Below are 25,110 nucleotides of genomic sequence, written 5' to 3'. Positions count from 1 at the left end.
TGGTTAAATTTTAATACATTTGGGACTGAGGAAAAACTAAAAAGTTAGGCAGCAGTAAGCCTGATATTATTTTGGCATCACTTAACTATGGAAAATCATGTCCACATGATATTAAAAAAGTTAAAAAAAAAGAAAAAAATATAACTCATATTAGTTTTAATTCAAACAACTAGTCAACTTATTGAGACATTAGTGTCAATTGACTCTGTTCATTTGTTGGCCCCATCCTGACACCACCATATGAACAAAATATAGATGTACGGAAAACTAATCAATCACTGGCTCCCTTCTCTCCTAACCCCTATTAAATTAACAAACTATTTCTGAGGCGGGGAGGGGAAGTAATGGATATAGTATGTACTGTGCAGGTAGTTTATATGGATGAAGCAGTCAAATTTTTTAAAGTTGGTTATCAGGAAAAATCTGGAAAACACTGCTTTTCCACATACTGTAAGGTTTTGGCACATTCAAGAAAAATCAAGTACAACATATTTTAAAGAGTGCTAGTATATGAGCTCTTTTAATCAATGATCTCAGTTCAAGAATTAAAAACTTACAGGCTTAGAAAAAAGAGAATAATGAAAATCAGAAAGTAAGTCAAATTTCTTCTATATTTGCAATTGCTCTAAGGCTAAGCAGTACTCCTTGAGATAATTTGAGAAGAATTTAGTAATAGTAGACATAGTAAAGATATCTGGATGGGGAAGAACCCTTTAAAATTTATTAATAGATAGAATAGAGTGGTAGCCAATAATGTTTAAATGCAGTTTCAAACATCTGATACATAAACTGGAATTTTTTGTGGAAGGGTGACAGTAAATGCATAAGCTCTGGGCTTGCTGAACTTCTGAAGGACATGTGCCTGTAATTGGCCTTTCTCATTTCTGTCTTGTTAACAAGTATATAAATAAGAGAAGGCTTCAGTAATTGGCTCAGAGTTACTAATGAATTAATTAACTTCAGTCTATTTTACCTAACCTTTAATAATAAGAGTCTTTTTTTTTTTTTTTTTGGTCTAGCAATAGGTCTGACAGACTGAAAAAACAGACATGCAGCAAAGCTCTTGAAAATTAATGAGAAACGAGGAAAGAATCAATGTACATTCTGCTTGCAGAGAACTGACACAAAAAAGACACAATAAACCATGAACAAACACAGTCAGTTTAAAAAATAGGTTAGAAAAAGTGGGCAAATTCAATTATAGAAGTAATTAGAAGATATAGGGCAAGGCTGCCTTTTGGGACTGTGCCAGAAAACATGAATTAATATGAGTGAATAGAAAGAGCCCGTGTAGTAATTAAGAAGCAATCACCTATGGCAATGAGGACCTGAAAACAGGCTGCAAACTATTAATTCAGTGATCAAAAATATTTTTAGATGATTAATATGGCAAATTTATTTTAAAAGACTAATTTCTGGAAAGATATCAAGACAATAGCACACTATTTGTTCCTCTGGCATTTATATAGCTAATTAAATTTTATAATTGGCAACAACAGTCATTATTATCTGAAAACAGTAAAAGCAATATTTTGCCTCATTTTTTTTTAAACAGTGGTTCTAAAATCAATAAGTTAAATCCAGCTCCTGCTGTCCTCCTGTAAGTGCCTAAGCCTTGACTGTTACATTCTTTCGATGTGTATTTTTCTTACACGTTTGGTTTTCCGTAATGTGAAGCATTTGAATTAATGTACATATTCTCAAAGGTTTTATATGTTCCTATAGCTGGGCAGGGATTCTACACGCTGTTTAATTTCAACACTATCAAATAAAAGCAGTCTAATGTACTATTTGTGCATCAAAGACTTTCTTACTTGGTCAACAGAGGTCTGTTCCTTCAGTACACACCATTCCGCCCCCTGGAACACAAAGGCACAGACACGTTATAGTGAAGAGTGCTTTACAACACACAGAAGGCTAATGGCTTCTGAAATAGGTGATTATCAGAGCCCCGGAGAGCAAGACGAGGGCCTGGCTGGTAATAAATAACCTCGCAATAGGAATTATTCTATTTCTACAGCTTTAAAAAAACGCACGTTTCATTTGTTGATCAGAAAAGTCTAGAAAATGCTGTCCTTTTGGAAATAACGGGGAGCTACTAAAACTCATCAGTATGTCAGCAGGGAGTTACTGAGCACCTACTAAGGGCCTAAGGCACAAAAGTAAATCCTGAAATGCTAGCCTTGTAACAAATTGTGTGTGTGTGTGTGTGTGTGTGTGTGTGTGTGTGTGTGTGTGTGATTCCCCTTTGGAAGACAATGAACAGAAATCCCTGTATGCCGTGCTTCACTGATGCTGGTTTTTAATTACTAATTTGCTCATGGGTTTTTGCTATTTTTGAGTGTAAGGTACAAATTACTGACTTACAAAACAAGATCGAACAGGAAACTCACTGGGAGTCACTAATGCAGTGGGCATGGAAGTAAGAGATGCATAGGTATTTGAGGGAAAAAAAATTAGAGATTTTGACCAGATATTAAATTAAGCAGATATTAGATCTGTCCAGTTCTTTCATTACCTGTATGTCTCTCATTTTCTTAAAACAAACAGGGTGCTTTAGAAAAGAGCACATGCAAGAGAAGATGGCCTTGCAGACGTCTCTGCTTCTCTGAATTTGCTTCATGTTGTTAATTATCAAAACTTAGGTATGCCAACAGCAAACAGACACTCCTCCAGCTATGTGGGGATGATGACAGAGCTCCCCAAGAGGCAGGCAATTGGGAGCTAGTGAAGTGAGGACAGCTTAGAGGTGTGGGGCTGAGCGGGGCCGCCAGCTGAACAGGGACCCACTCACCATGAAATGTTAATGTGTCCATGAAGGGGAAAAGCATGAATGAATCACAAAGAAACTGAAAATGCCTGAGCTGGTTGGAGATGGAATTTGGGCCCTTTGCCAAAGTGAGGTGTTCAAGGGCACACACCCTAATACTTAGGGGAAAAACGCTGCCCCCTGATTTTAGAAAGATAAAACATTTTTGAAGAAAGAAGACAAATGGTCTTTTCTTCAGAAATAAAACCTCCTTCTTTTTTCTTCTTCCCTTCCACCTATCCAACATTTTCTGAGTTCCAGGTTTTGGGTTCCAGGTTTTTTGCCAGGTTTTGGGTTTGGAATGGAGAAAGTAGAGAGGGAGAATAGAATATAAAGACAAATAAGACACAACCCCTCTTTGAAAGCTTTTCTAGATGAAGGACAGATGTAGGCAACTGTAATGAAAGGTAGTGAAATAGTGCAAAGAGGCAAAATGGTAAGCTGTAGTGACAGTGCAGAGGACGGGGCCAGCTAGCTGCGGGCTATAGTGGATCAAAAAGGTTTTTATAGAAGAGATGGCAATTATGCTATCTTCGAAGAAAAATAGGCAGAGAAAGAAGGAGAGTTTCAGTTGGACGGAACTTTCTTTTATTTTACTATTGTCTCTAACTTCCTGTTTTTCAAATCAAGGTTATTTCAGGAAAGCAAGTAGACAAGATAAGTGTGATGTATGTATATGAGGATGGTGAGTGTGTGTGTGTGTGTGTAAGGGGAGGAGTGTGAGGAGAAAGACTGGATGGTATGGGGATTTCTCTAGAGTTTACAATGTAGTCTCCTCATACGGCAAACTTTTGCCTCCTTTGGGTTAGTACTTTTTAACAGCACGTGCTTCTTTTCCACTATTTGAATGATAGTTGTACCCTGTTTGGTTGGAAAATGATCTTCCAATAGCTTTTATTTTTTATGTTTGATGGCTTTGTCATTTCTGCCAGTGATAAGTCCCTTATTTTAACTTATGGTTTGATGATTCCTGCGGACTGTACTATATTTTTACATGCATCCAATTATTTCTTTATTAATCTATCCTTTTCTTTTTTCATTAAGTAAATATTTAAATACTTGAAAAATATTCCGCCAGGCATAGTTTATTCTTTCCTTGCTTCTATCTTAGAAATTATGCCATTCCTAATGTGAAACATGCACATTATTTAAAATGCATTGGCTATAAGATCAGACATGCGTATGGTTGCTTCTTATTCAGTGCTGAACATCAAAACCAACCTTATCCTTGACTGATGTATTGGTCAGCTGGGACCATGTATACTGGTCTATTTAGTTCTTAGGATGTTTCCAAAGGAAGCCTATAGAGCAACAACCTGGTTAACGTAAATATAACAAGATTATCTATAAGTGGGACGCATATCAGACTAGCAGGGGTCAAGAGTTTCCCACACACAAAACCAGCCTTGTTTACTAGATACACAAAATCCAAGTTTCCACGTCTCTCCAGAGGCTAAGAAAGAAAAAGTAACTACCATGCACGGACATTAATTCATTCAGTGTGTTTTTTAAGTACTCAGCTAGGATATAAAAATGATTAAACCATGAGCCTTGCCCTAAAGGAACTTACTCCTTCAAGAAATAGATGAGTCAGATAAGTAAATCAGTGATTATAACATAGCTGTGATAAGGTATAAAAGTATAGCATGCTATGAGAGCACAAAGGAAGGATATCTAAATTAGATTGGGCCAGTCGGGTAAGAGGATAAGATGTCAGAACTGAGTTTTTAGGAGCAAGAATTTAATTAGCTGAAGAACGGGGCCAAGGGAAGGCAATATAAAATATCATGATGTATAAAGTAGCATGATGTGCTTGGGAATGCCATTGTGCAAACTTACAAAGTACTGGCTCCATATTAAAAGAAGGCTGGGTGGGGGTGGTTCAAGTATCCCTTACACAGACCAGGCTCTCTCTGAAGTTTTCAGTTTCTTGACTCATTTTCTTTTTCCTAAGTTCTTTTACTCCCCTCAAGGTGTCTGGACAGAGCCATACAGAAAGTCTGGTCTGCAGACATTTCAGAATTTGAAAGCTGCTGGCCTAGAGTGTACAGATGGGGGCTGTCAAATGGGTGTTCGTGCTAATGACCTAGGCGAGAGCACAGAGAAGCAGCAGTGGATGAGACCATAGGTGACTTGTATGTGCCTCAGGAAGCTGTCGGCATCTGTGGAGATGATTTATTTCTCTATGGCAATGTTTTCTTTTGTCTGAACTCAGAGCCTTGAATAGGCAGCTTGTCGTAAAGACCTCAAAATCTTTTCTATATGAACAACATCAAGAAAAGGAATCAAGACCGTTCTCAGGATTAGCTCTAGGGTATCACATGTTAAAGGTGTTCATTAGAAATGTCCACTCCTTTTACGAATTCTCTGCTTGGCTAACTCCGACTCATCCTTCAGGGCTGAGCTGAAATGACTTATTTTTTTCTGAGAAGTTTTGCCTGACTTCTATAGAGTCATGTCTCTCTGACATAAGATTTTTCAGTACCCTGCAATTTTCCTTTGCAGCACTTAATACGACTCCGATTAAATATCGAATTACATAATTAATGATTTCACATCAGACTCGTTAAGTAGAATGTTAGCTTCATGAGGGCAGGAACTGGGTCTTGTACCACCTCCACAAGGCCTAGCAGCATTCCTGGTTCATAGTGGGTACTCAATAAATACTTTTTAAATAATACATTTAGTCTTTATCCTGACTTCAGTACAACTCAAATGCAGCAAATTAAAGTGTAAGATTGCTGCTGAGAAACCAGACCTGTAGATCTGAGAGCTGACTGGAACTCCCAGAAGTCTCTCAAAATGGACACTGACTGACTTCTTGGGAAGTTCAAACGATGGGACTAGTTTATCTCCTCTTACGGCTTTACCTGGCCTCTCCCCATAGCATTTTGGTTCAAAACTAATGCAGCATCTTACCATTCATCTGTATCAGGGCATCTTTATTGTTGCAACTTGTTTTCCTCAGACCAGAGTTTCCTTCATTATTGAGTGCCACCAATGCTGGTCACCGTGCCAAGCACTGGGATACAAACATGGAAAGTCATGGACGTGACCTCAGGAGAGCAGTGGGTGCCATTGCAGTGGCCAGATTGGAGCAGCCTTCATCAGGCTCCAGAGAAGCACTGCCTGTAATTACCTCACCAGAGCACTGCCCTTTTAGCCGAAAAGATTTGATCCCTGTTAAAAATGCACATCACCCTGGAAATCATAACTCTTTTTAGCTGTTATCAACCACTTTGACCTTCACATGAATGAAGGATCTGAGAACAGGGTTTGGCCCGGAGGTAGAAGGACAGGGACAGGCTGTTGGAGGTGTGAGAGAGAGAGGGACACAGAGTGCTCGCAGGTTGGGAAAGGGCTAAAAATGAACTAGCTAGAGCAATAGCGCCTAATATGCAATCAGCACAAAGCAATGCCTGATGAGTAAATAAACGATAAACTGCTTTCTTTAAATTGGTTGAGGGCTGGTCCTACCTTGGGCTGTGTCTAGGTAGCTAGCCATTTCTGGTTAAGAAAAAGTTTACAAAATAGGAAACATATGGCTCCAGCTGTTTGAGGTTGATGCCAAATCCCAATTTCACTATCACACTTTAGGATTTCATTAGGAGAACATACAAGATGGATTTTTTTTCTTTTTCCTTTCTACCACCATGAATTCAGGATTCCACTTTCAGAAATGTTACAAGAAGGAGCCATATCCCATTTTAAAAGGTTCCATGTAAGTTTGAGCTTAGATGCCTATGCTTTCTCAGTTATTCCAAAAAACATATATAGTTTTTTAATAAAAGAAACTCCAGTAGACTTCAATTGGTCATGAGAACTAGTGATGATGTTTCAAAAGAGGACAAATACCATACTGGTGTCTGAATACTGAGATTCTTTTCTATGTCTGTGAGTATAATGCTTGCTTACACATACTAGCAAAGAACACAATTAGCATACTAATTTGATTCTCTACTTAAAGAATGGAAGATTCTTTTGACACAGACAGCTGTCCATGAATAGCTGGGTGACCCTTGGTCAGTTTTCCATCTGTCTTAGAGTGAGAAGTCCAGACTTAGGCACACATGAGCTGTGTGGCCCTGGGCAGCCTTCTCATGCTGCTGTTTCAGGGTGTCTTGATCTGTGAAACGGAAGCACATCTAACAGCTGTCTCATAGGGTTGTAGTAAGGACTAAGTTAGCACCTTGCCCACAACAGACATTCCGTATGACTTTTTTAAGCTCTGGTTTGAATCTGTCTAGTCTCAGGAAATTTGTAGTAGGCTTAGGACTCTACTTCTACCTGCCTCTAAAGAGAGAAAAGTAGAGAAAGGCTTTACTGAATCAATTTGACGGCATCCTGCAGCCATAGAGAAGTCACCACCTCCTTTTTGTCCTCCCTTGGCTCACAGGGATATAAGGCTCCACAGACAGATGCACAGAAGGAACAGGAAGTGACTGCTGTCTGGGGATGACTTAGGTCCACCTCCAGGGTAATTGCAGCCCTCAGAATATCAGGTTGACAAATCTAACCCCAATTATAATTGCATGACCACAATTTCTTAATATCTCACTACACTGATCTCCCTTTCCCATGCTTTTCCTTCCTTAGACCAGTGGTTCTCAAACTTGCTTACACATTGGAATCACCTGTGGAGCTTTAGAACCCACTGATGCCTGGGTTCTCTTCTCAGAGGTTCTGATTTAACTTGTCTGGGATATAGTCTCAGTTTTGGCCTTCCTAAATGCTCTCCAGAGAATCAAAATTGTATTTTGAACAGTGAAAATTTTAAAAATAACTTTGGTTCCCATGTAAAGTCCAAGTTAACACATGCCAATAACATAATTAATAAAAAGACAGAAATGTAGTCATGGTGAATAACATTAATTTCATGCGGTTACCAATATTTTGGTATCTTAAGCGTTTTGAAATCCTAGTTTAATGTAAACACACTGTGTCCTGCCCTGCCCCATACATTGGAGTCTGTTGAACCAACCTGGAGTGAGGGGCACCAGGCTGAAGGGAGGAGAGCAGTATGACGTGGTCTCGTCATTTGCTGAAAGATTCCTATGAGCCAATGTTGGTTCAGAAGGACAGTGCCCTCCTGGAACTCAGGTTAGCTCCAGAGCTCTTATCATTTATTAGCTCTCCCAGTTTGGCTGACAATTTCACCAAATGAATATTTTTCAACCCCAGGGTTATGAGACTGTGGTGTGTTGTGATCAGCTGTTACTAAGATACGTTACAAGACATGTGAAATAGTAATAAAGTTCTGGGTTTGTAGAGAACATATTTAAGAATGGATTTCAGCAAACTCAAGTTTTCCCCTGTAATAGCATTGCTTTCACTCCACTTGTACTTGGATACACTGTCTTGAATGGGAGAACATGGTGGAGTTATCATTGCTATGAGGTACTGTCATTTGATATGAGTGTCCCTGTGGAACAAAGGTTGGGTTTTGCAAAAACCAACCTCCCAAGTCAAAGAAGTTCCTTACTGGGCCTCAAGTTTGCAGCAGTGCATACTAATAGGCGTGGAGGAGAGAAATGGACAAAGGGGCCTCTCTGCGTCCTGGTGCCCAGTTTCTTTTTGGGGGACAGAGAGGACCTTGTTTTCCTCCATTGGAGAAGGAACCTTGTTTACAAGATCACACCTTAAGCCATCTCTGAACTAAAAATGGAAAAAAACATTTCTGAATTCTGCCAATCTTTTCTCATCACAAAAAATCAGTTTATAAACATGTCAAGTGTAAGCACAATATTTTAAGGAAAAATAAGGACAAAAATATTACATATTTGGGGGGTGTTCTCCTGATATTTGGAGTAATTGATTTGACCAGTAATTTTAATGTCTTCTGCAAAAGTAGAAGGGATGGGGTGCTTCATCTAGCTTTTTCATTTGTTAACTGAAATTGCACTTGCATAAAAAGAGAAATTACCAGTTAGGCCAATTTAGACCACTACTTTATTTTTTCCTTTTCCAGGTTCCCGAGTAGAAGGGAAAATGAGGCTTGAAGATGAGGCTTGGAGAAGGGAGAAGGGCTGGGGAGAAATATGGTAAGCACTCAATAAAAGGCTGTTGGTAATTATATGGTGGTGATGATATTGTTAACATATCTCTCCTGAGAAATTTTTTCAAATAAGTGAAATACAGAAGTGGATACACTACTTTGGTTTTCATGAGTACTGAGTTATTTGGAATATTCTTTATGACTTTTTGTGCTTAGAGTCATTTTTTTATAGTAAGCAATTCTGAATGCAAAATAAAGAGATGTATGAAGAACTTAGCACACTCTAATTGAAACCACTTGGATCCTGTTTTTAATTTTCCTTGTTTATAACAAATTGCTTAATTGTTCGATGCTTTAGTTTTTTTATTTCAACATTTCAATTTATTAGTGATTAATATATGTGGAGTTCTTCGAATTAAGTAGCTAGTGTCAAATACATTTAAGATCTTATTTTGTTATTTTTTAGTACAAAGGATCAAATTGGGCAAATGCACTTACAATATAGTATTTTGAGGATGATTCCTCGTGGTCATATGACAAGTGAAGTGGAGGGCCATTTGCAGACTTCAAGTCAAAATGTGATGGACTCCCACCTTATTACTACTAGTTCTGTCAGTAACAAAGAGTTTCAGAAAATTCATGTATGATGAGTTACTTAGCAAAAGAAAGTCAGGAATGTTTTGGGGGTACTTCCCTAACCTTTTAAAACAGACAAGTATCCTGACATCCCACAATCCATTCCACAGGGCTGCTTCCTGAGAAACAATTCTGCAAGGGGCTAATCTGACACGTGGTATCTGTTGCACTACTCATGTTGAAACATTATTTTTTCCTTTCCCTCTATCTCTTGCTCTTCATTTTACACTGCTGTTTATTTCACATGACTTTTTATTTTACACCGACCCTAGCCTATTGGTGGCAGTATATGAAATCTCAGGTTTTCATCCTACAGACGATTTCTGGCTCTGTGGTCTCAGATCCATCTTTTTTTTTTTTTTTTACTGAGCTTTTATGTCACTAGAGACAGCTTTGCATTTTAATAAAGTTTTCAATCCTATAGGGCCCACTCTCCTGAAATAGCTCCAGCTTCCCAGGGCTGCTAAAGAGTTGAGCAGAGAGCAGAGAAGCTTTTGTGGACAGTGATGTTGATGGCAGATAACTCCAGCTGTCATTACAAGATCATCCAGATAAGGGGGGACAATCAAGTAGGGCTTATGGTCCACTTGAGTTTTTCTGATTGTAAAACCAGCCATTTTTCAATTTAAATAATTTAAGGATTCCAGCTTCTCTATACTCTAAGGCTCATTTAGCCTCTTATTAGCTAGCTGTTTTTCCAGTTCAAGAGGTGGAAGGGAAGAGTGCAGATTTTTTGTTATTGTTAATTCACAGCAGTGGGTAGTGGTGTGAAAATAAAAAATAAGCCCAACAAATTTGATGAGAAGAGAGAACAGAAATCCATGCAAGTAATCATAATTGATTAAAAAAGTTAATTAAAAGGAATAGAAAGGGACAAGTGCTGTATGGCCTAGCATACTATCAAAAGGCAAATGACTGAGAGGAGAAGAATTAGAAAATTGATTCCCAGCTAACTAGAAGAAAACAAACACAGTTCTTAATTTTAACTGAAAACCCCAAATTCTTTTCTAAGTTCTTTCTCATAGTATTCTGGCAATGATCTTATCTCACATTATTCCCATGGAAGGAAATGCTGGGAGGATCAGGAGGGAAATTGCAAAACAAATTCTCAGTATCACCGAGGATTGAGCTCAGGACTGATTTACAGAATCACCTATAACACATCAATGACAACAAATGCAGTTAAGAAACCGTAGTTGGCATAAGTCCTTCCTTCTTTTTTGTCTTAGTTATAAGCCTCTTTTTCTTTTAAATTTTATAACCTTTCCTTCCTCCCATATGTCTGTTACCAAAGGTCAGTAACCCATTTATTTTCAAGTGGTATACACAGGAGTTACCCCAATCAAGTCACTCACTTCCATACAAGAAAATGGGATATGAGGTATGAGGGAACTGTCCAATAAGAAGGCAAGCTCTTCTTGAAACTTTCAAGGGTATCTTTTGGTAGGAACATGTCTAATGTTTTTGTGTAGGGATTCTAGGGATGGGACAGTTCTGGAGACCCATGCACTGTCTATGCCCCTCGGCCTTTCTTTTCCTTTGCTTAGGAGACACTTTCTGCTCACATGAAGACGCAGATTCCCCAGGATAAAGGTCAGAAGCTGGGAGAGAAGGTTGGATAGTTAGAGAAAATATTTCCTAATAGAGGTAGAACCCATGGTTACCACCAAGAGTTGAATCTGACTGATAGGTACTCTTTGAATTCTTAGAAAGACAATAATGACATGCAGACTATTGACCAAATAAAGTCTTTAGTTGACACTTGAAAGGAATCTACTTATATAGAAGATGACATCGATAGCTAAGGATGACATCAATAGCTAATAGGAGGAGAGATCAGGAAACATTGTTTTCTTCCTTCCTTCCTTCCTTCCTTCCTTCCTTCCTTCCTTCCTTCCTTCCTTCATCTTCCTCTTTCTAAACAAGAGAAGTCCATCTTTGGATTAGTAGAAAATTTTATGATAGGTGTAATTGCTGATGCATAAGTAGATCTCAGGAAAATATGGGATATCTCTATTCAAAGAGCAGACTGTAAACTTCTGCATGGTGTTCTGCTTTTTTTTTTTTTTGCTTTTTTTCTCCCTTCTCTCATTTTAGAATTAGGGAAAACAAAACAAACATAGCCTGATAAGCTATGAGTGCCAGAAACAGCTAATATTGCATACACTCATTGTATTTTCTTTTTTAAATACTAGGATTGAAAGCTCTGTAAGGTCAGGGGCATTGATTGATTTACTCATGACTGCATTCCCAGCATTTGGCACTGTGCCTAAATATTCGTTCAGTGGTTGAATTAATGGGATGTCCATTAATATCCTATTTATAAAATGAGGATAAAGGATTGGTAAATACAGAGCCAGTTAACATAAATATTACCTTACAGGTCTTTTCTTTTTTTTTTAAATCTCCAAAAGTTCTGTTAGAGGAGATTTTCCCAAAATGTGTTCAACAAAACATCATCCCTAAAGAATAAAAACAGACTTTTTTCCCCCCAAAAAATGTAGAGCAAGTCTATAGAAAAATAGTTTGGGATACTCTATATTACACAAAGCTCAAAGAGAACTTTGCAGTACAGTTTCTCATAGTTTTTTCAAAAACAAATTTTCATTGTGAATTTCCTAGAGGGGGACATAGCATGCTACATTTCAAAAAATTATTTAACCATTTCACTCTTTTACCTGGTCCAGTCTATATAGGAATAGTATTCCATAAGACATGTTTTAAGGAAAAATAGCATCTTAATTCAGCTGTGTTTTCTTTAATTCTCTTTCTTTTGGATTTGAGTCCTAATTAAGTTTTTCCACTACGAAAAACACCCCCCAAAACAACATGAATATAATTAATACTACTGAACTTTACACTTAACAACAGTTAAGATGGTAAGTTTTATGTATGCTTTACCACAGTTAAAAATTTTAAAAATTCTCCCAAAATATTACTTTTCTAAATAAGAGGTGAATCAATATTTTACCTAAGGGCTGTAATGATCTTCCCCACTTAATGGTGTTGCCAAATAAAGGGCCTGATTTTGGTCATCAACATGTTACTGGATTGCATTTGCCACTTACATGCTGTATCCTTAGTAAGTATCTTGATTTTCAACATAGGGCTATGGATCTCTGAGGGTGTGTTTTTAATAAAATAGCTTAGGATGATTACACAAAAAGATCCATGACTATGTAGGGAAAGTTTATTGTAGTTTAGTAGAGAGAGTTTCGGACTAGGAGACAAGAGATTGGATTACAAAATTGATATTGTCACTGACTCAGTGTGCTAACTTAAGTAAACCCTGCTTCCCTTATTGAAAAGATGGCCTCAGTTAGTAATTTTTTTTTTTTTAATTTTTTCCCTTTAGCATGAGATTTCCATCTTACATGGAACTCTAATAAACACAGCAGATGAAAGCAGAGATGCTCTGGTCTCAAGGAGCTAAGAGGCCACTTGGCCTCCTTTCCCCTACGGCCCTGAGTATCCTCAAAGAACGTAAGAGCTCAAAGGCACAGAATTTGAAAATTATGAGGCTACTTTTTAGGATTCTTTCCAAGTCTTACTCCTGCCACTAGGAGTAAGACTGAGGTAGAAAAGAACGTTTGGGTCCATATTAAAGCCTGTGAACCCCTGTAATTTTAAACAGGTCCAGACAGCATTCAGCTATTAGGGAACACAGAACACTGCTGTACTTCCTGTGTCAAGCACCTTTGAATTTCAACATATATTTTAGATTAAAAAATAAAATAAGAAAAATAATATCAGAATGTACTCTTCCCTGAGTTACTTTATGGATACATTTCAAGATATAGACTTGATGATGAATTAAAATTCAGTGCAAATATGGTCACTGAAGCATTGCCCATTTATATGATTTTCTAAGACTTTCTTAGAAAAGTTTTGTTAAAAACAAAAAGTGTTAATTATATAAAAATGTGTATTCTTTTCAAAGCATTACACTATATTATGGTTAAAAAACAATAGAGAAATGAATGCCAAACTATTACAACAGAAACAGTGCTTCTTGGGCAGCCTTTACAATTATGACATGTTTAGTGGGAAAATGCATTACTCATGACAGGGTTACAAAAGCAATAATAACCTTCTTGAAATTTAATAGCAAAGTCAGACATGTAAAAATCAGTAGCAGACATGGTAACATAACTACTTTTGTTAAGATTGTACATAGGATAAAACAGATATTTAAAGCTACATTAAGATGTGGGTAAATAAAGAACCCTTTAGAAAATTCACAACATACATGCATCACAACTAAAATCATGATGTAAATTGTTCTAAAAATAGCATTCTTGAAAATGAAAGTCCTTGTGCTTTATTTTGCTTCTGTTATTTTGGGCACTGTTGCTTTCGCAGTCTTGTACAGGGTGTCAGAATTAAATGTCCCCTTAACTATACATATATCTATCTTTTGGGGGCAGTGACAAGCTACCAAATGCTTTCATTGTATCTAATGTGTGACTATTGAGTAATTGTGATCTATAATCAAAGAGGATGTTTGCTTTTGCAAAAAAATGTAATTTATCCAAAACTAGCATTGAAAATAAACCAGGAACTCCAAAGTAGCAGTTAAAAATGTATAATCAAAAATAGGCTATAAAATTGCACTTACCATCAAATGCAAGCTTGATTTACAAAATATTCTTTTTTCTGAAATTTATTTTGTTATTATAGTTTATCGTATAATTCATTATTTACCTAGTCATGTACTGTTGATATTTAAAAGAGATTCACATTTTAAATTATTTCATTGTTTTTGTTTTTTTGTTTTTGGTGTGCAACTACATTTTATTAGTCACCAAAACAAACCTCCTTTGTTTATGGAAAAAAGTGAAACCTTTATACAGGCATACCTTGTTTTATTACACTTCAATTTATTGTGCTGCAGAGATGCTGTGTTTTTAAATTTAGTTTTTTATCATTAGCTTCAGGTGTACAAAACAACATAGTGATTTACACATCTCACAAAGTGATGACCCCAACAAGTCTACTACCCATCTGACACTGTACATAGCTATTATACCATTGACTAAAACCCCTATACTGTATTTTACATTGTGACTATGTTTTTTAAAATTATAGTTGACATTCAATATTATTTTATATTAGTTTCAGGTGTACTGTATAGTGATTAGACATTTATATAATTAATGAAGTGATCCTCCCATAAGTCTAGTACCTATCTGACACTATACACAGTTTTTACAATATTATTGACTGTATGTCCTTTACTATATTTTACATCCCTGTGACGATTTTGTAACTACCAATTTGTACTTCCTAATCCCTTCACCTCTCTCACCCATTCCCCCAATCTCCCTCCCTTCTAGCAACCATCAGTTTTTTCTCTGTATCTAATTATTTCATTGTTTTTATAACCTTAAAATATTCCATTAAAATCTCTCATGGAGTTTTTACTTATTTTAGAGAATGCTAGCTTGAGACATATTTAAAAAATAAAGGTCAAAAGTCATAAAGGATAATAGCTGATGGTTTTGATAATGCTAATTATATATTACTGAGAATAAAGGTAGAAAAGGAAATATGAATACTAAAGAAAGATAAACATCCCAATGCTGGATTAAAAAAAATAATGAAAAAACTCTTAAAATGTCTTTGTACTTCACTGTCATAATTCAAAGACATAATGAAGCCTGAATTAAAAATGTCAGTTTCTGTGAGTGTTGATAACTTGGTTCTTTGTTGGGCAAGTCAAAACGTGTCTGTTTGATAGGCAAAAATGACAGACTAAAAATGGGAGAAGTTGGATCTAAAAAAAGAAACACACACACACACACACACACACACACACACACACACGACTTTAAAAAAGGTCCATAATGTACTTGAAGGAGAAGACCTATAGGGTAGGATGCAATATCTTTAGAAAGTCACTAAGCAGCACTAAAAGGCAACGTCCACGGCCAATCAAAACGATTTCTGTGACTGCTGGGGCTCTTGCATCTCCGTCTTTACACTAGACTGGAAACCCTTTGTACTAATTACCAGACTGTACCAGATTTTCTGGTTCAGTTCAATCCCATAATTGACTGACAGTGATGGGCAAGGAAGGGGAAAAATTCAGGCTCACCACTGCAAGCAGAGGGTCAGAAATGGTTTCACAGAGAGCCGGTCACAGCCTGGCACCAAAAGCAGGGTTAAGCAAGCATCATCAGCACCTACTCTGATTCTCAGGTTAAAAAGAAAATGAGGAAGTGAAAAACAACAGTCCACGCTGCTCTCACCTTACAGACCAATTCTTAGTGCGCAACCATTTTACATAAAATGAATGGAGAATAGCTTCAGGTGTAAATGGTAATTTTAGATGTCACTGATTTTTATTTTGCTTTTGGGAAGTAGATATTTGAGTCTCTAAAACTCAAATAGTGCCATTTTGCTAAAGTTAAACAGCCTTTTGTTTGATTTACAGAAACTAGGAAAAACAAAGCTGTCATTTCACTCCTAGGGCTAAAATAATCACTAAAGTGCAAGGCATATTTAGAAAGCCTATGACAGGTTCCATCATCAAAATTAAGAATTTGAAAGCCCTAAGCATCCTAATTCTTACATTCTTTGCTTGTTTGTAATTCATTGATTTGTATTTGCTTTGTATCTCTAGCAATAAAATGGTTGTCCATGAATCCATACCTTTTACAATAAAAGTTTAAATAATAGTTTACATATACTTAAGAGTTTATGCATTAAAAAATAGAACACATTGAGCACTGGATAAAAGACTTAGTCGGCTGAACATTTGTTATTTACTTAGAACTGTTCTCCACCCACTTTATTTCCAACCAAAAGAGCAACTCTAGCTTTAGCTACACCAAACATTAAAAAAGCAGGTGCCAGAACCAGGGTCAAAATAAGAACTCAGGCCATTCCGTAGGCAAGGGAGAATTATGTACTATCATGTTGAGGTCAACTGACTTGAAATTTAATCATAGGTTAAGCCCCTTTTCTTTCCAGGCTAAAGAGTAAGCAACACCTGTGTCAGCAGCAGCTCACATTGCAATTGACATAGCAGCCAGTTCAATTTTTAGTTACAAGTCAATTACTTACTGGAATAGAAAGGGAACCTTTCATCCATTCCATGGATGGCCACTTTTCCGGAGAAACCTGTCAGGTTTTCTTTCTCCAAAAGAGGAAGAGAGAAGAAAAAGTGAAAGTTAAAAATAAGTGGTATGCTGTAAAGTTCTAGAGCTAGGCCAGCACACTAGAGCAGAGAAGTTGTGCAAAAAGCTTACCTTCCAAACACTGAACAGAGCTGTCTTGTAAATGAGGCCTATCCCAGCTGATAAGTCCTGGGACTTTCCTCATCAGAGAATCAAAACAGGTGAAATGATAATAGGTGATCTACACCTGAGAAGAGGGCCAGCTGACTGCATGAAAGGAGAGAGCAAATGAGTAAACTGTCTTCCCTCAGCTACAGTCAGCTCTTGTGCAAGGGGAGTTTCAAATGCACTAGCTATAGACTTTTGTCCAAAGCTGTGGTTCTTTTTTTCCCCCTTTTTTTCTTCTTTCTTTCTTTTCTTTCTCTCTTTTTTTTTTCTTAGTGAAGCTAGATTAGTTCATACAAAACTCAACAATACAGCACTGAAACCCATTGTTGATATTCAACATTTTTCACATAGCGGAACAGAATAGACAATACGGTATCTAGGAAACCATGGGCTGGATTACAAACTGATGATATCTCATCCTTCTGGGGGCCTGTAATCCTTTTTATTACCTACCACAGTAAAAAAAAAAATCACTGTGTGTGGGGGGAGCTCTCAGAATAAATCAATAACACTGCTATTCTTAGGAAAATAGGATAAATTAAAATGAAATCTTGCTTATAACACTAAATCCCAAAGTGCCATTTGCCTTCTATGCAAGTTAATGATTTTTAAATTTATCTTAACCTTAAAAAAATTAAATTATTTGTAGGTGTTTGCTTAATAGTGTTCAAAATTAACTGGGACTTCCAATTTCTTGTGATAAATACTTTGAAAGTTATTTATTTCAAAGTGCTCAATACTGAGGCTAAGGCATAAGTACAAAGTAATTTTCATTAATTTGTTTTAAAATGCATGTGCTGAGTTAATAGTAAAATATATATATATTTCCTCCATTAAGAACTCACTGAAATTCAAGGTTTTGGGGCTTACTTATCTGATATCTAGTTTAATAATAATAAAAAAAGTTAACTAATCCCATGTCTTTTTAATTTTTCATTTTTACAAATGCATTTCCTTATGATGTATAACTGCAAAGCCATTCTTTACAAGGAAGTTACGTCTATTAACCTTTTTGAAAATCTGGTCCAATCCCTTTTTAAAACACAATCCAGTTCCCATACTTTTCTTAAGCCTACAAACGGTCTAGGTAGCCACAGAAGGGATTGTTCCTACTAGTTTCTTTTCATCACTTCTGCAATTGACCAATTGACAACTGATTGATGGTTATCTTTTCACTTCAACAATGAAAGAAATTACCATCACTATAGCTATGTACAGTAAATGCCTCCAGAGTAAATTACATGATTCTAAAATTCTCCTTAGCTCACTTAGTAAAACATCAACACAAAAAAGTTTCTTTTTGCGCCTCCTTTCCTGTACCACAGATTTGGCCTTTTCTGTCAGCGGCAAAAAAAGAACTTGACAGCTTCTTTAAAAAGAGGAATATAAAGGAACTTGAATAAAGGATGGCACTGGGCCTGTCTCAAGCAAGTGGCCTTTCTTTGCACTTGGAAAGAAATTAGTCATGTGAGCACAGATAAGCCCTAAAAGAATACTCTGAAGACTATTCCCAGTGACCTTGAGATTCTCGTTCCTTCCTTAGCTGTTCCTGAACATTAGAATGACAACATAGATTCTGAACACGGATTTGCCAACTTATTTTGAGTAGGTGTTGTTTGTCATTGCAAACAACCTTAAAATTTTAAACTTCCTACTGCATTGCAACCACTCCCCTGCTCTTTCTAAAAGCACTCAAACAAGTGCTATTATGCGAGTGTCGCATTCATCCATTATGATATGTTGATGGGCAAAAGCTTTAAATTCTACCCCCAAATCTAAAGTTACTGTAAATGTGTATTTTATTCTCATGTGAAAGCCCCAAATCTTGTCCAGGAAGGATATTCAAACATATTTTTCTATCTCTGTGCAATTAAAGTCATTTTTTTCCCCGGTGAAGTAAATATGCTGCTATGAATGATTGGACTAATCTGCTCTCTCATTCCTGCCCTCCACTCCCTCCCTTTTAAGATCACATTTTTAAAGAGGAAAACACACCCAAATAGACAGGAAACATGATTTCTCACTATTTCCTCTGATCAATAAAATTGTTCTACTGACTATCACAAGATAGAGTGAACCATGGTTTTATTGGCTAGAATGACTTGGCACTGTTTGGAACTTGTCCCACTCTATCCATATTAGGAAGTTATATAGCAATAAAGGAAAGTGGATTCCATTCTTATTCACTGCCAACTCCATCTAAGACTTGGGCTAGTTTCCTGATAATTCTGGCCTCAGTTATTTGACCAGACAATAAGATTTTATTAAATGCTGACATGTTCTTTGTGGTGGTAGGCTCTATAATAATCTAAGAAAAATGAGATGAGATCCTGCCCAGCAAAAATGGATAATTTATTTGAGGAAATAAGATACACAGGAGACCACAGCTACTGAGTGAAACAATATGCATATTATATAAATAGACATGTATGATAGCATTATATATCGTCACATGATACTTGGCATAGAGATGGCACTAAATAAATTTTGTTCACTTAAGAAACAATTCATTCTCTTCCATGTTACCTTTGCTATTTGTCAGTTATATTATTGTTCAAATATCCCAGATGACATTCACATAATGTCATTTTTGAATCTTTATAGTTGCTCTCCAAAGATGTACTAGAATAGACCTACAGCACGTCATACCCACATTAATGAAACTGCTTTAAAGACGATCTGATCTTTCATCTTTACCCACAACATCGCTGCTGGAATAACCTCCTCCAGTTCTGCTTTGACCATGTTACATATAGTGCCTTGGTTTTAGAATGTATAATCCCTCTCTTTTACTTATTGCAAAAGTCTCTGGAACTCCCCAGTCCAGGGAACTTCCTTGGTTCGTTCCAAGGGCTCTGCAGAGTCTAGTTCCAAGGTAGCACCTCTTTAATCTTATTTCCTGTCAACCAGCTTAGTATTTGTTAATAGTATATTTTACTACTACATATATGCCTAGATGCATAGCAAGCTGTTCCACCTTTTATCTTCATCTTCTGTATTCAAAGTCCAAATAAACCTTCGTCCACTTAGGAATCTTTCCCTGTAGTCGCAGTTCATGTGTATCTCTCCATTCCTTGAAGTCCTTTACATTTTTCATTAACTTTCATGCACATTTAGCCCACTTTGACTGTTACCTCTTTATTAAGATTTCCTTGTCAATTCAGATAAAATGAATCTTTTCTTTCACTGTGCTCCATAGTTCTTAGTACACATCTTTATTATAATATACACTATCTTGAATTATATTTGCATATCATTTTCCCCAGGTAGAATTTAAGCCCCATGAGGAAAGGAACTATATTGTATGTATATTTTCATGTCCAGTTTTTGGCATATAGATACTCAATAAATGATTATTCAATAAAACACAGTTCTTGTTCCTAAGGAACTCTCAATTCAGGGTGGAGCTTATATTGTTTGTGAGATTAAGATGGTAGCTGAAGAGCTAAGTAAGTAAAAAGGATTGGCAGTGAAACGATCAGCAGTTCCTTTAAAAAGTAAATTGAATTTTTAAAGTAAGTATTTAAATGTTTGTGTAAATGAAGACTAAATCAAAGCCAATTGTTTGGAACATGGAAATTTCCCATAACAACATACTTGCATTTTTAAATCAGTCTACAAATTGCCTATTTGGTCCATAACCTAGCTGAGTTGTGGTAATACAGCCATTTATTGAACATTTGTTAGTTCGTAGCACTGTAATAAGTTATTTACGTAAATGTAGTTCTCAAGGTTACCTTATGAAGAATTATGATTACCATTTTACAAGAGGTTAAATTAATCTCTCAAAGTTCCATGGTCAGTAAATGGCAGAGCTACGACTGGGGCCCAGTCCTGTCTGCCTCTATGCCTTAATGTTGTTCAAACCTGACTCTTATGGTGCAAATAGTCTATTACTCAGTTATCTATCCTGAGGAGTCTGTATGTGATAAATGTGGTGGAAGAAAAGGAAAAAGGAAGAGTTTTCTATCTATTTCTTTATCATACAACTAGTCTGGAAAATCACTGTTTAAAATTGTTTTTTGTATATTCTAATTTCTCTTTCTTCACACACACCCTACTGTTCCAGATGCTTTCCTTAATCTTTTAGGTTCCCAGCATGCTAATTTAAAAAAATTTCTCTGTGAACCCCTACTTAGATCTTCAGTGTTCTTCATACTTCTCACCCTGCCTATTCAAAATCGCTATTACGTTAGTGCATGTAGAAATTAAAACCAACTTAGTTGATGTGATTCTTGCAAACATGTGAATGATGGATAGATGTTGGATTCTTCTTTCATATGAGCACTTTGAAAAAAAAAATGCTTATTAACCTAAGTGAATATGTAAGGATTAAGATTCTAGGCCTCCAAACTATGTAAGTAAAGCAAATACTTTCCATAGAAGCCTCAATGTGTAAACAGAAGGAATTTTGAAACACATATGATGGTGGCATCTGTGAGATCTAAGAGATTGCCCAGGCTCTGCCTGAGAATCAGCTACCTTAGTGATTTTTAATTTGGGAAAGAGTCATGAACCCTTTTGAGAATGTGTTGATGGCTATAGGCTCCCTCCCCACACCTTTTCTCATATTACTTCATGGAATTTATGGACCCTTGAAGAAACCATGGGATTGGAGGTTAAAAAACCCTGAGCAAAGCTGCTGCTTTTTTTTGGGTGGGGGGAAACCCTTCTCTCTACTTTTAAGTAGGTGGATCTTAACCATAATTTCATGCTAGAATTAATTGGAGAGCCCCACGGCAGATATTCTGATTTAATAGGTATGTAGTGGGTCCTGAGTAGCAGTAATTAAAAAGAAAAGCTATCCTTGTGATTCTGACGTGCAGCTGAGTTTAAGAACCATTGTTTTCAGCCAGTGGTTCTCATAGTATTGGTCTGGACCAGCAGCATCAACATCACTTAGAAACTTGTTAAAAATATAAATTCTTGGGCCCACCTCAGATTTACCAAATCAGGAAACTCTAGAGGTGGAGTCCAGAAACGTGTTTTAACACGCCCTCCAGGTAAATTCTGGTGCATGCTACAATTTGAGAACTGCTATTCTAACCTGTTGGAGACCTTCAGCCCTAGAGTAATCACTCCATGGCAATGGCCTCATACTTGCTTGGCTCTCAAGGCCAATAGTGGCCACTTGTGAAGGAGGGGTTGTTTTAATTTATGGATGGTTTGATAGAGATGGAAGTACAGAGGTCGTCCTTCTGTCAGGAAGGAGATATAGACTTGAGAGACATGGTAATCGAAATGGCAGCTTAAACTAGCAGAGTAGACGAATTGTCTGAAAGTATGTGGCATGTAGAGTGAGGAAATAACCCCAAGGGCAGCAACTCAGGGAATACCCACAGCAGTTTGGGTTAGGAGGAGGAAGAAACACTGGCAAAGGACAGAGACAACGGGCAGAGAGAAAGGAAGAGAACCTGAAAAAGCATAGTGGCGTAGAAACTCAAAGACAGGCTGATGAATCAGCAATTTCAAATGAGGCCTGAAACTGACTGGGTTGAGTGCAGAAAAAGATGAAGGAGTTGGCTAAGGGAAGTCATTGATAACCGCTGCTTGAGGAATTTAATATTGGGGTGGAGGAAAAGACAGACTGCAGAGATGCAGAAGAGAATGGGAGGAGAGAAATGAGGCGTAGTGGGTATAAATGCTATCTTTTGAGACTTTGGATGGAAAAGAAGGAAGGAGGGCAGCGATTGGGAGCAGCAGGCTCAAGGCCAGCATAAGGACAGAAGAAGTATACATATAATCTTAAGAACTAAAGGAAGGAGACTGCAGGAGACCTTATTTATTGAAGCAGTGGGGAAAAGAAGCTATCATGAGAATAAAGTCAAGAGTAGAAAAGGAGTAAAAGGACTCAGAGTTGACTTAGGAGTGGAAAAAAAAGGGAAAAATGGAAGGATTCATGTGGGACAATGGTTTGTGAAGATAAAGATGATGGAGCATGAAATAGGTCATGCCTGATGGCATCAATCTCCTTTGTGAAGTAGGAGTAAAATCATTTCGTGAGGCTTTAGCTCTTTTTTTTTTTTTTTTTTTCCCCCGAGAAGGCATGGCAGAAGGTAAAGGTACACCAGGATTTAGAACAGGAAAAAACTGGAGAGAAAATACATTTCTCTGTGGCCTAGCACTGGCCTCTTCTTACTTTCAAGTCTCTATTTTGCATACTCCTATGTTAACTATCTCCTACTTGCCATAGATTTCCTGTTTTTTTTCAGTGGCTCTTTTTCTACATGCTCTCTAGGGTCATGGTCCCTAGAGTTTGCCCTCAGCCCTCTTCTCTTTTCAGTCTTCACTTTCTCCTTGACCATCACTCCCATGGCTTTATCAATTTGGTTATCAAATTCAAAGCCAGCCCTAAACTTTTCCTTGAGTTCTAGATCTGTATTTAACTGTCTACTGGACATTTAGTACCTCAGCTTTTCTATGTTTAGAATCAAATTCTTTATCTGCATCACTGTGAACTGCTGTAAGCATGCGCCTCTGCCTTCAGCATGCTGTATTCACCAGCTTCACCATTAACTATGGCGGTCTCCAAAGCAAGACGCCATCCATGATTGCTTCTTATTCGTCAATTCTAATAACTAATAATTGTCTAATTTTTTAAACGTTACTTCTTAAAATTGCATCTTTTCTAACTCATATTCCAAAGTTTAACCCTCTGTTGTCTCTCACAATAACCTTCTAGCACATGCCTTGGCTTCTAATATATTCACTCTTTAACCCATCCTCTATTTCATGACCAGAGTTGTCTTTCTAAAATGCAGACCTGTCTATGTCTCTCACCTTTAATGAATATGCATTTCCTATAGCTATGGTTTTCATACTATGTTCTGGAATCCAGGGTTTCTGAGAGGGATTTTAAGGATTCCAAAATTAAATGATAAATATGATGATGAAAATGCCTTTGTATCATTGATTAAAGTCTATTACTGCATCATACATGATAGCGATGCCCATGGCAGAGGAGAAAAGTATACTAAGCGTACTGATAGACTGTTAGAGAAGACAGTTGATACCATTGTCTTATAATACACCCAGAGGAAAATTCAAAAATATGAATTTGTGATGCTAGAAGAATAAGTATGAAGGTTGATACTACAAGAAAACTCCAAACCAAATGGGCCAAAGTATAGATATTGCCAATCCCTCTATTTTGCATGTCTTTGCAAGCAATAGGAGAGATATATTACAAATGAAATACATACCACATACATAACAGGGAAAAATGCTTAGATTAGTGTTGTCAAATCAAATCAGGTGGGAAGAATGTGGAAACATGTATTTGTACTGCTTGTATAAAAGCAATAGTAGGGAAAATAGCAGGACTAGTGATTGTTTTATAAAAGCTGTTACTGAAAATATGTTTGAGGAATCATCAAACTTGCATAGACAAGCATTAGCCCTTAAGAAAATGCTGTTTTCTTTCAAAAACAGTTTTAATTTATTCTGTGCAGACCACCAGTTTATTAAGCTCTCATCTTTAAATAAAAGATAGTTTAGAGTTAAACATTTTAAACAATTATTAACTGTCTACTAGGTGCACTGGGTAATATAGTCTGAGTTTTGTAATTCACTTTTTTGTAACTAAAATTTTCTGGCCCTCACCCAATAAGGTGTTGATATGAACATTGCAAATGAATAATAATCCACACTTAGCTAGTCTCAACTATAAAATAATTGTGCCAGCTTTCACATCTTTTTGATAATTTTTCATCAGCTGAAAAAGTCTAACTTGGCAATGCTTACAGAGGCAGATGAAGTGTTAGTGATGAAATAGAAACAAAGACTTAATGTATATGAAACAAAATAAGTGGGAATCTTTAAAAAGTTAAATATTTGGCCTTATTATACCTTATTGGTCTTAATATCTATTATATCTCCCTTCCCCTGCCCCACCTTGTAGTCTTTCTTGTACTTTAAGAAGCTGAATACTTAACGTCACTCATATTTGACCATACTCAGGCTGAGTGTTACTGTGTGTGTGTGTGTGTGTGTGTGTGTGTGTGTGTGTATGTTTTCCAAGAAATATGATTAAAAGTCTGAGTCCTAGAATTAGACCTAGGTTTGAATGACTACTCAGCCCCTTACTAACTTTATAACTCCAAGATTAAGCTCTTGATGACTTAGTTTCCTCATGTATAAAAGCGATAGTAATAGTAGCTGCCTCTTTCAGTTGTTAGGGGAAATAAAAGAGATAATTTATTGGAAACACTTAGCTTGGCATACAATAAACTCTAAATTTCAATGAGCCATTGTTGTTACCACTGTTTTGTTGTTATTCTTTACCTACACCTATTTAGGAGCCACCTCACATGACTGCCATCCTCCTTGCAGTGGCCATAGCAGGGATGGAATTCAGACTGGACCTTGAAGGGGAGACATGA

At 36.9% G+C, this 25,110-nt stretch overlaps 1 long non-coding RNA gene across 19 annotated transcripts in view; it reads right to left on the bottom strand.

Annotated features, from left to right (window-relative positions):
* LOC109450257 (uncharacterized) overlaps positions 1-25,110 on the bottom strand; it is a 626,489-nt gene that overhangs the window by 136,693 nt on the left and 464,686 nt on the right. For 10 of the 19 annotated variants that reach the window (XR_016019848.1, XR_016019845.1, XR_016019837.1 and 7 more), the window contains exons 4-5: positions 16,694-16,828; positions 16,509-16,581 (exon numbers count right to left, since the gene is read on the bottom strand). The exons of 4 other annotated variants lie outside the window; for them this stretch is intronic. This is a non-coding gene — a long non-coding RNA (uncharacterized LOC109450257). Of the gene's footprint in view, positions 1-1,814; positions 1,860-16,508; positions 16,582-16,693; positions 16,829-25,110 lie in introns of all 19 variants that reach the window. 5 more of the 19 variants (XR_016019841.1, XR_016019842.1, XR_012494921.2 and 2 more) reach the window with 4 other exon arrangements.

This window comes from Rhinolophus sinicus, chromosome 17 (assembly GCF_057876585.1).
Source record: "Rhinolophus sinicus isolate RSI-liver-muscle chromosome 17, RSI-T2T, whole genome shotgun sequence".
NCBI lineage: Eukaryota > Metazoa > Chordata > Mammalia > Chiroptera > Rhinolophidae > Rhinolophus > Rhinolophus sinicus.
This window is presented reverse-complemented; position numbering and strand designations above follow the sequence as displayed.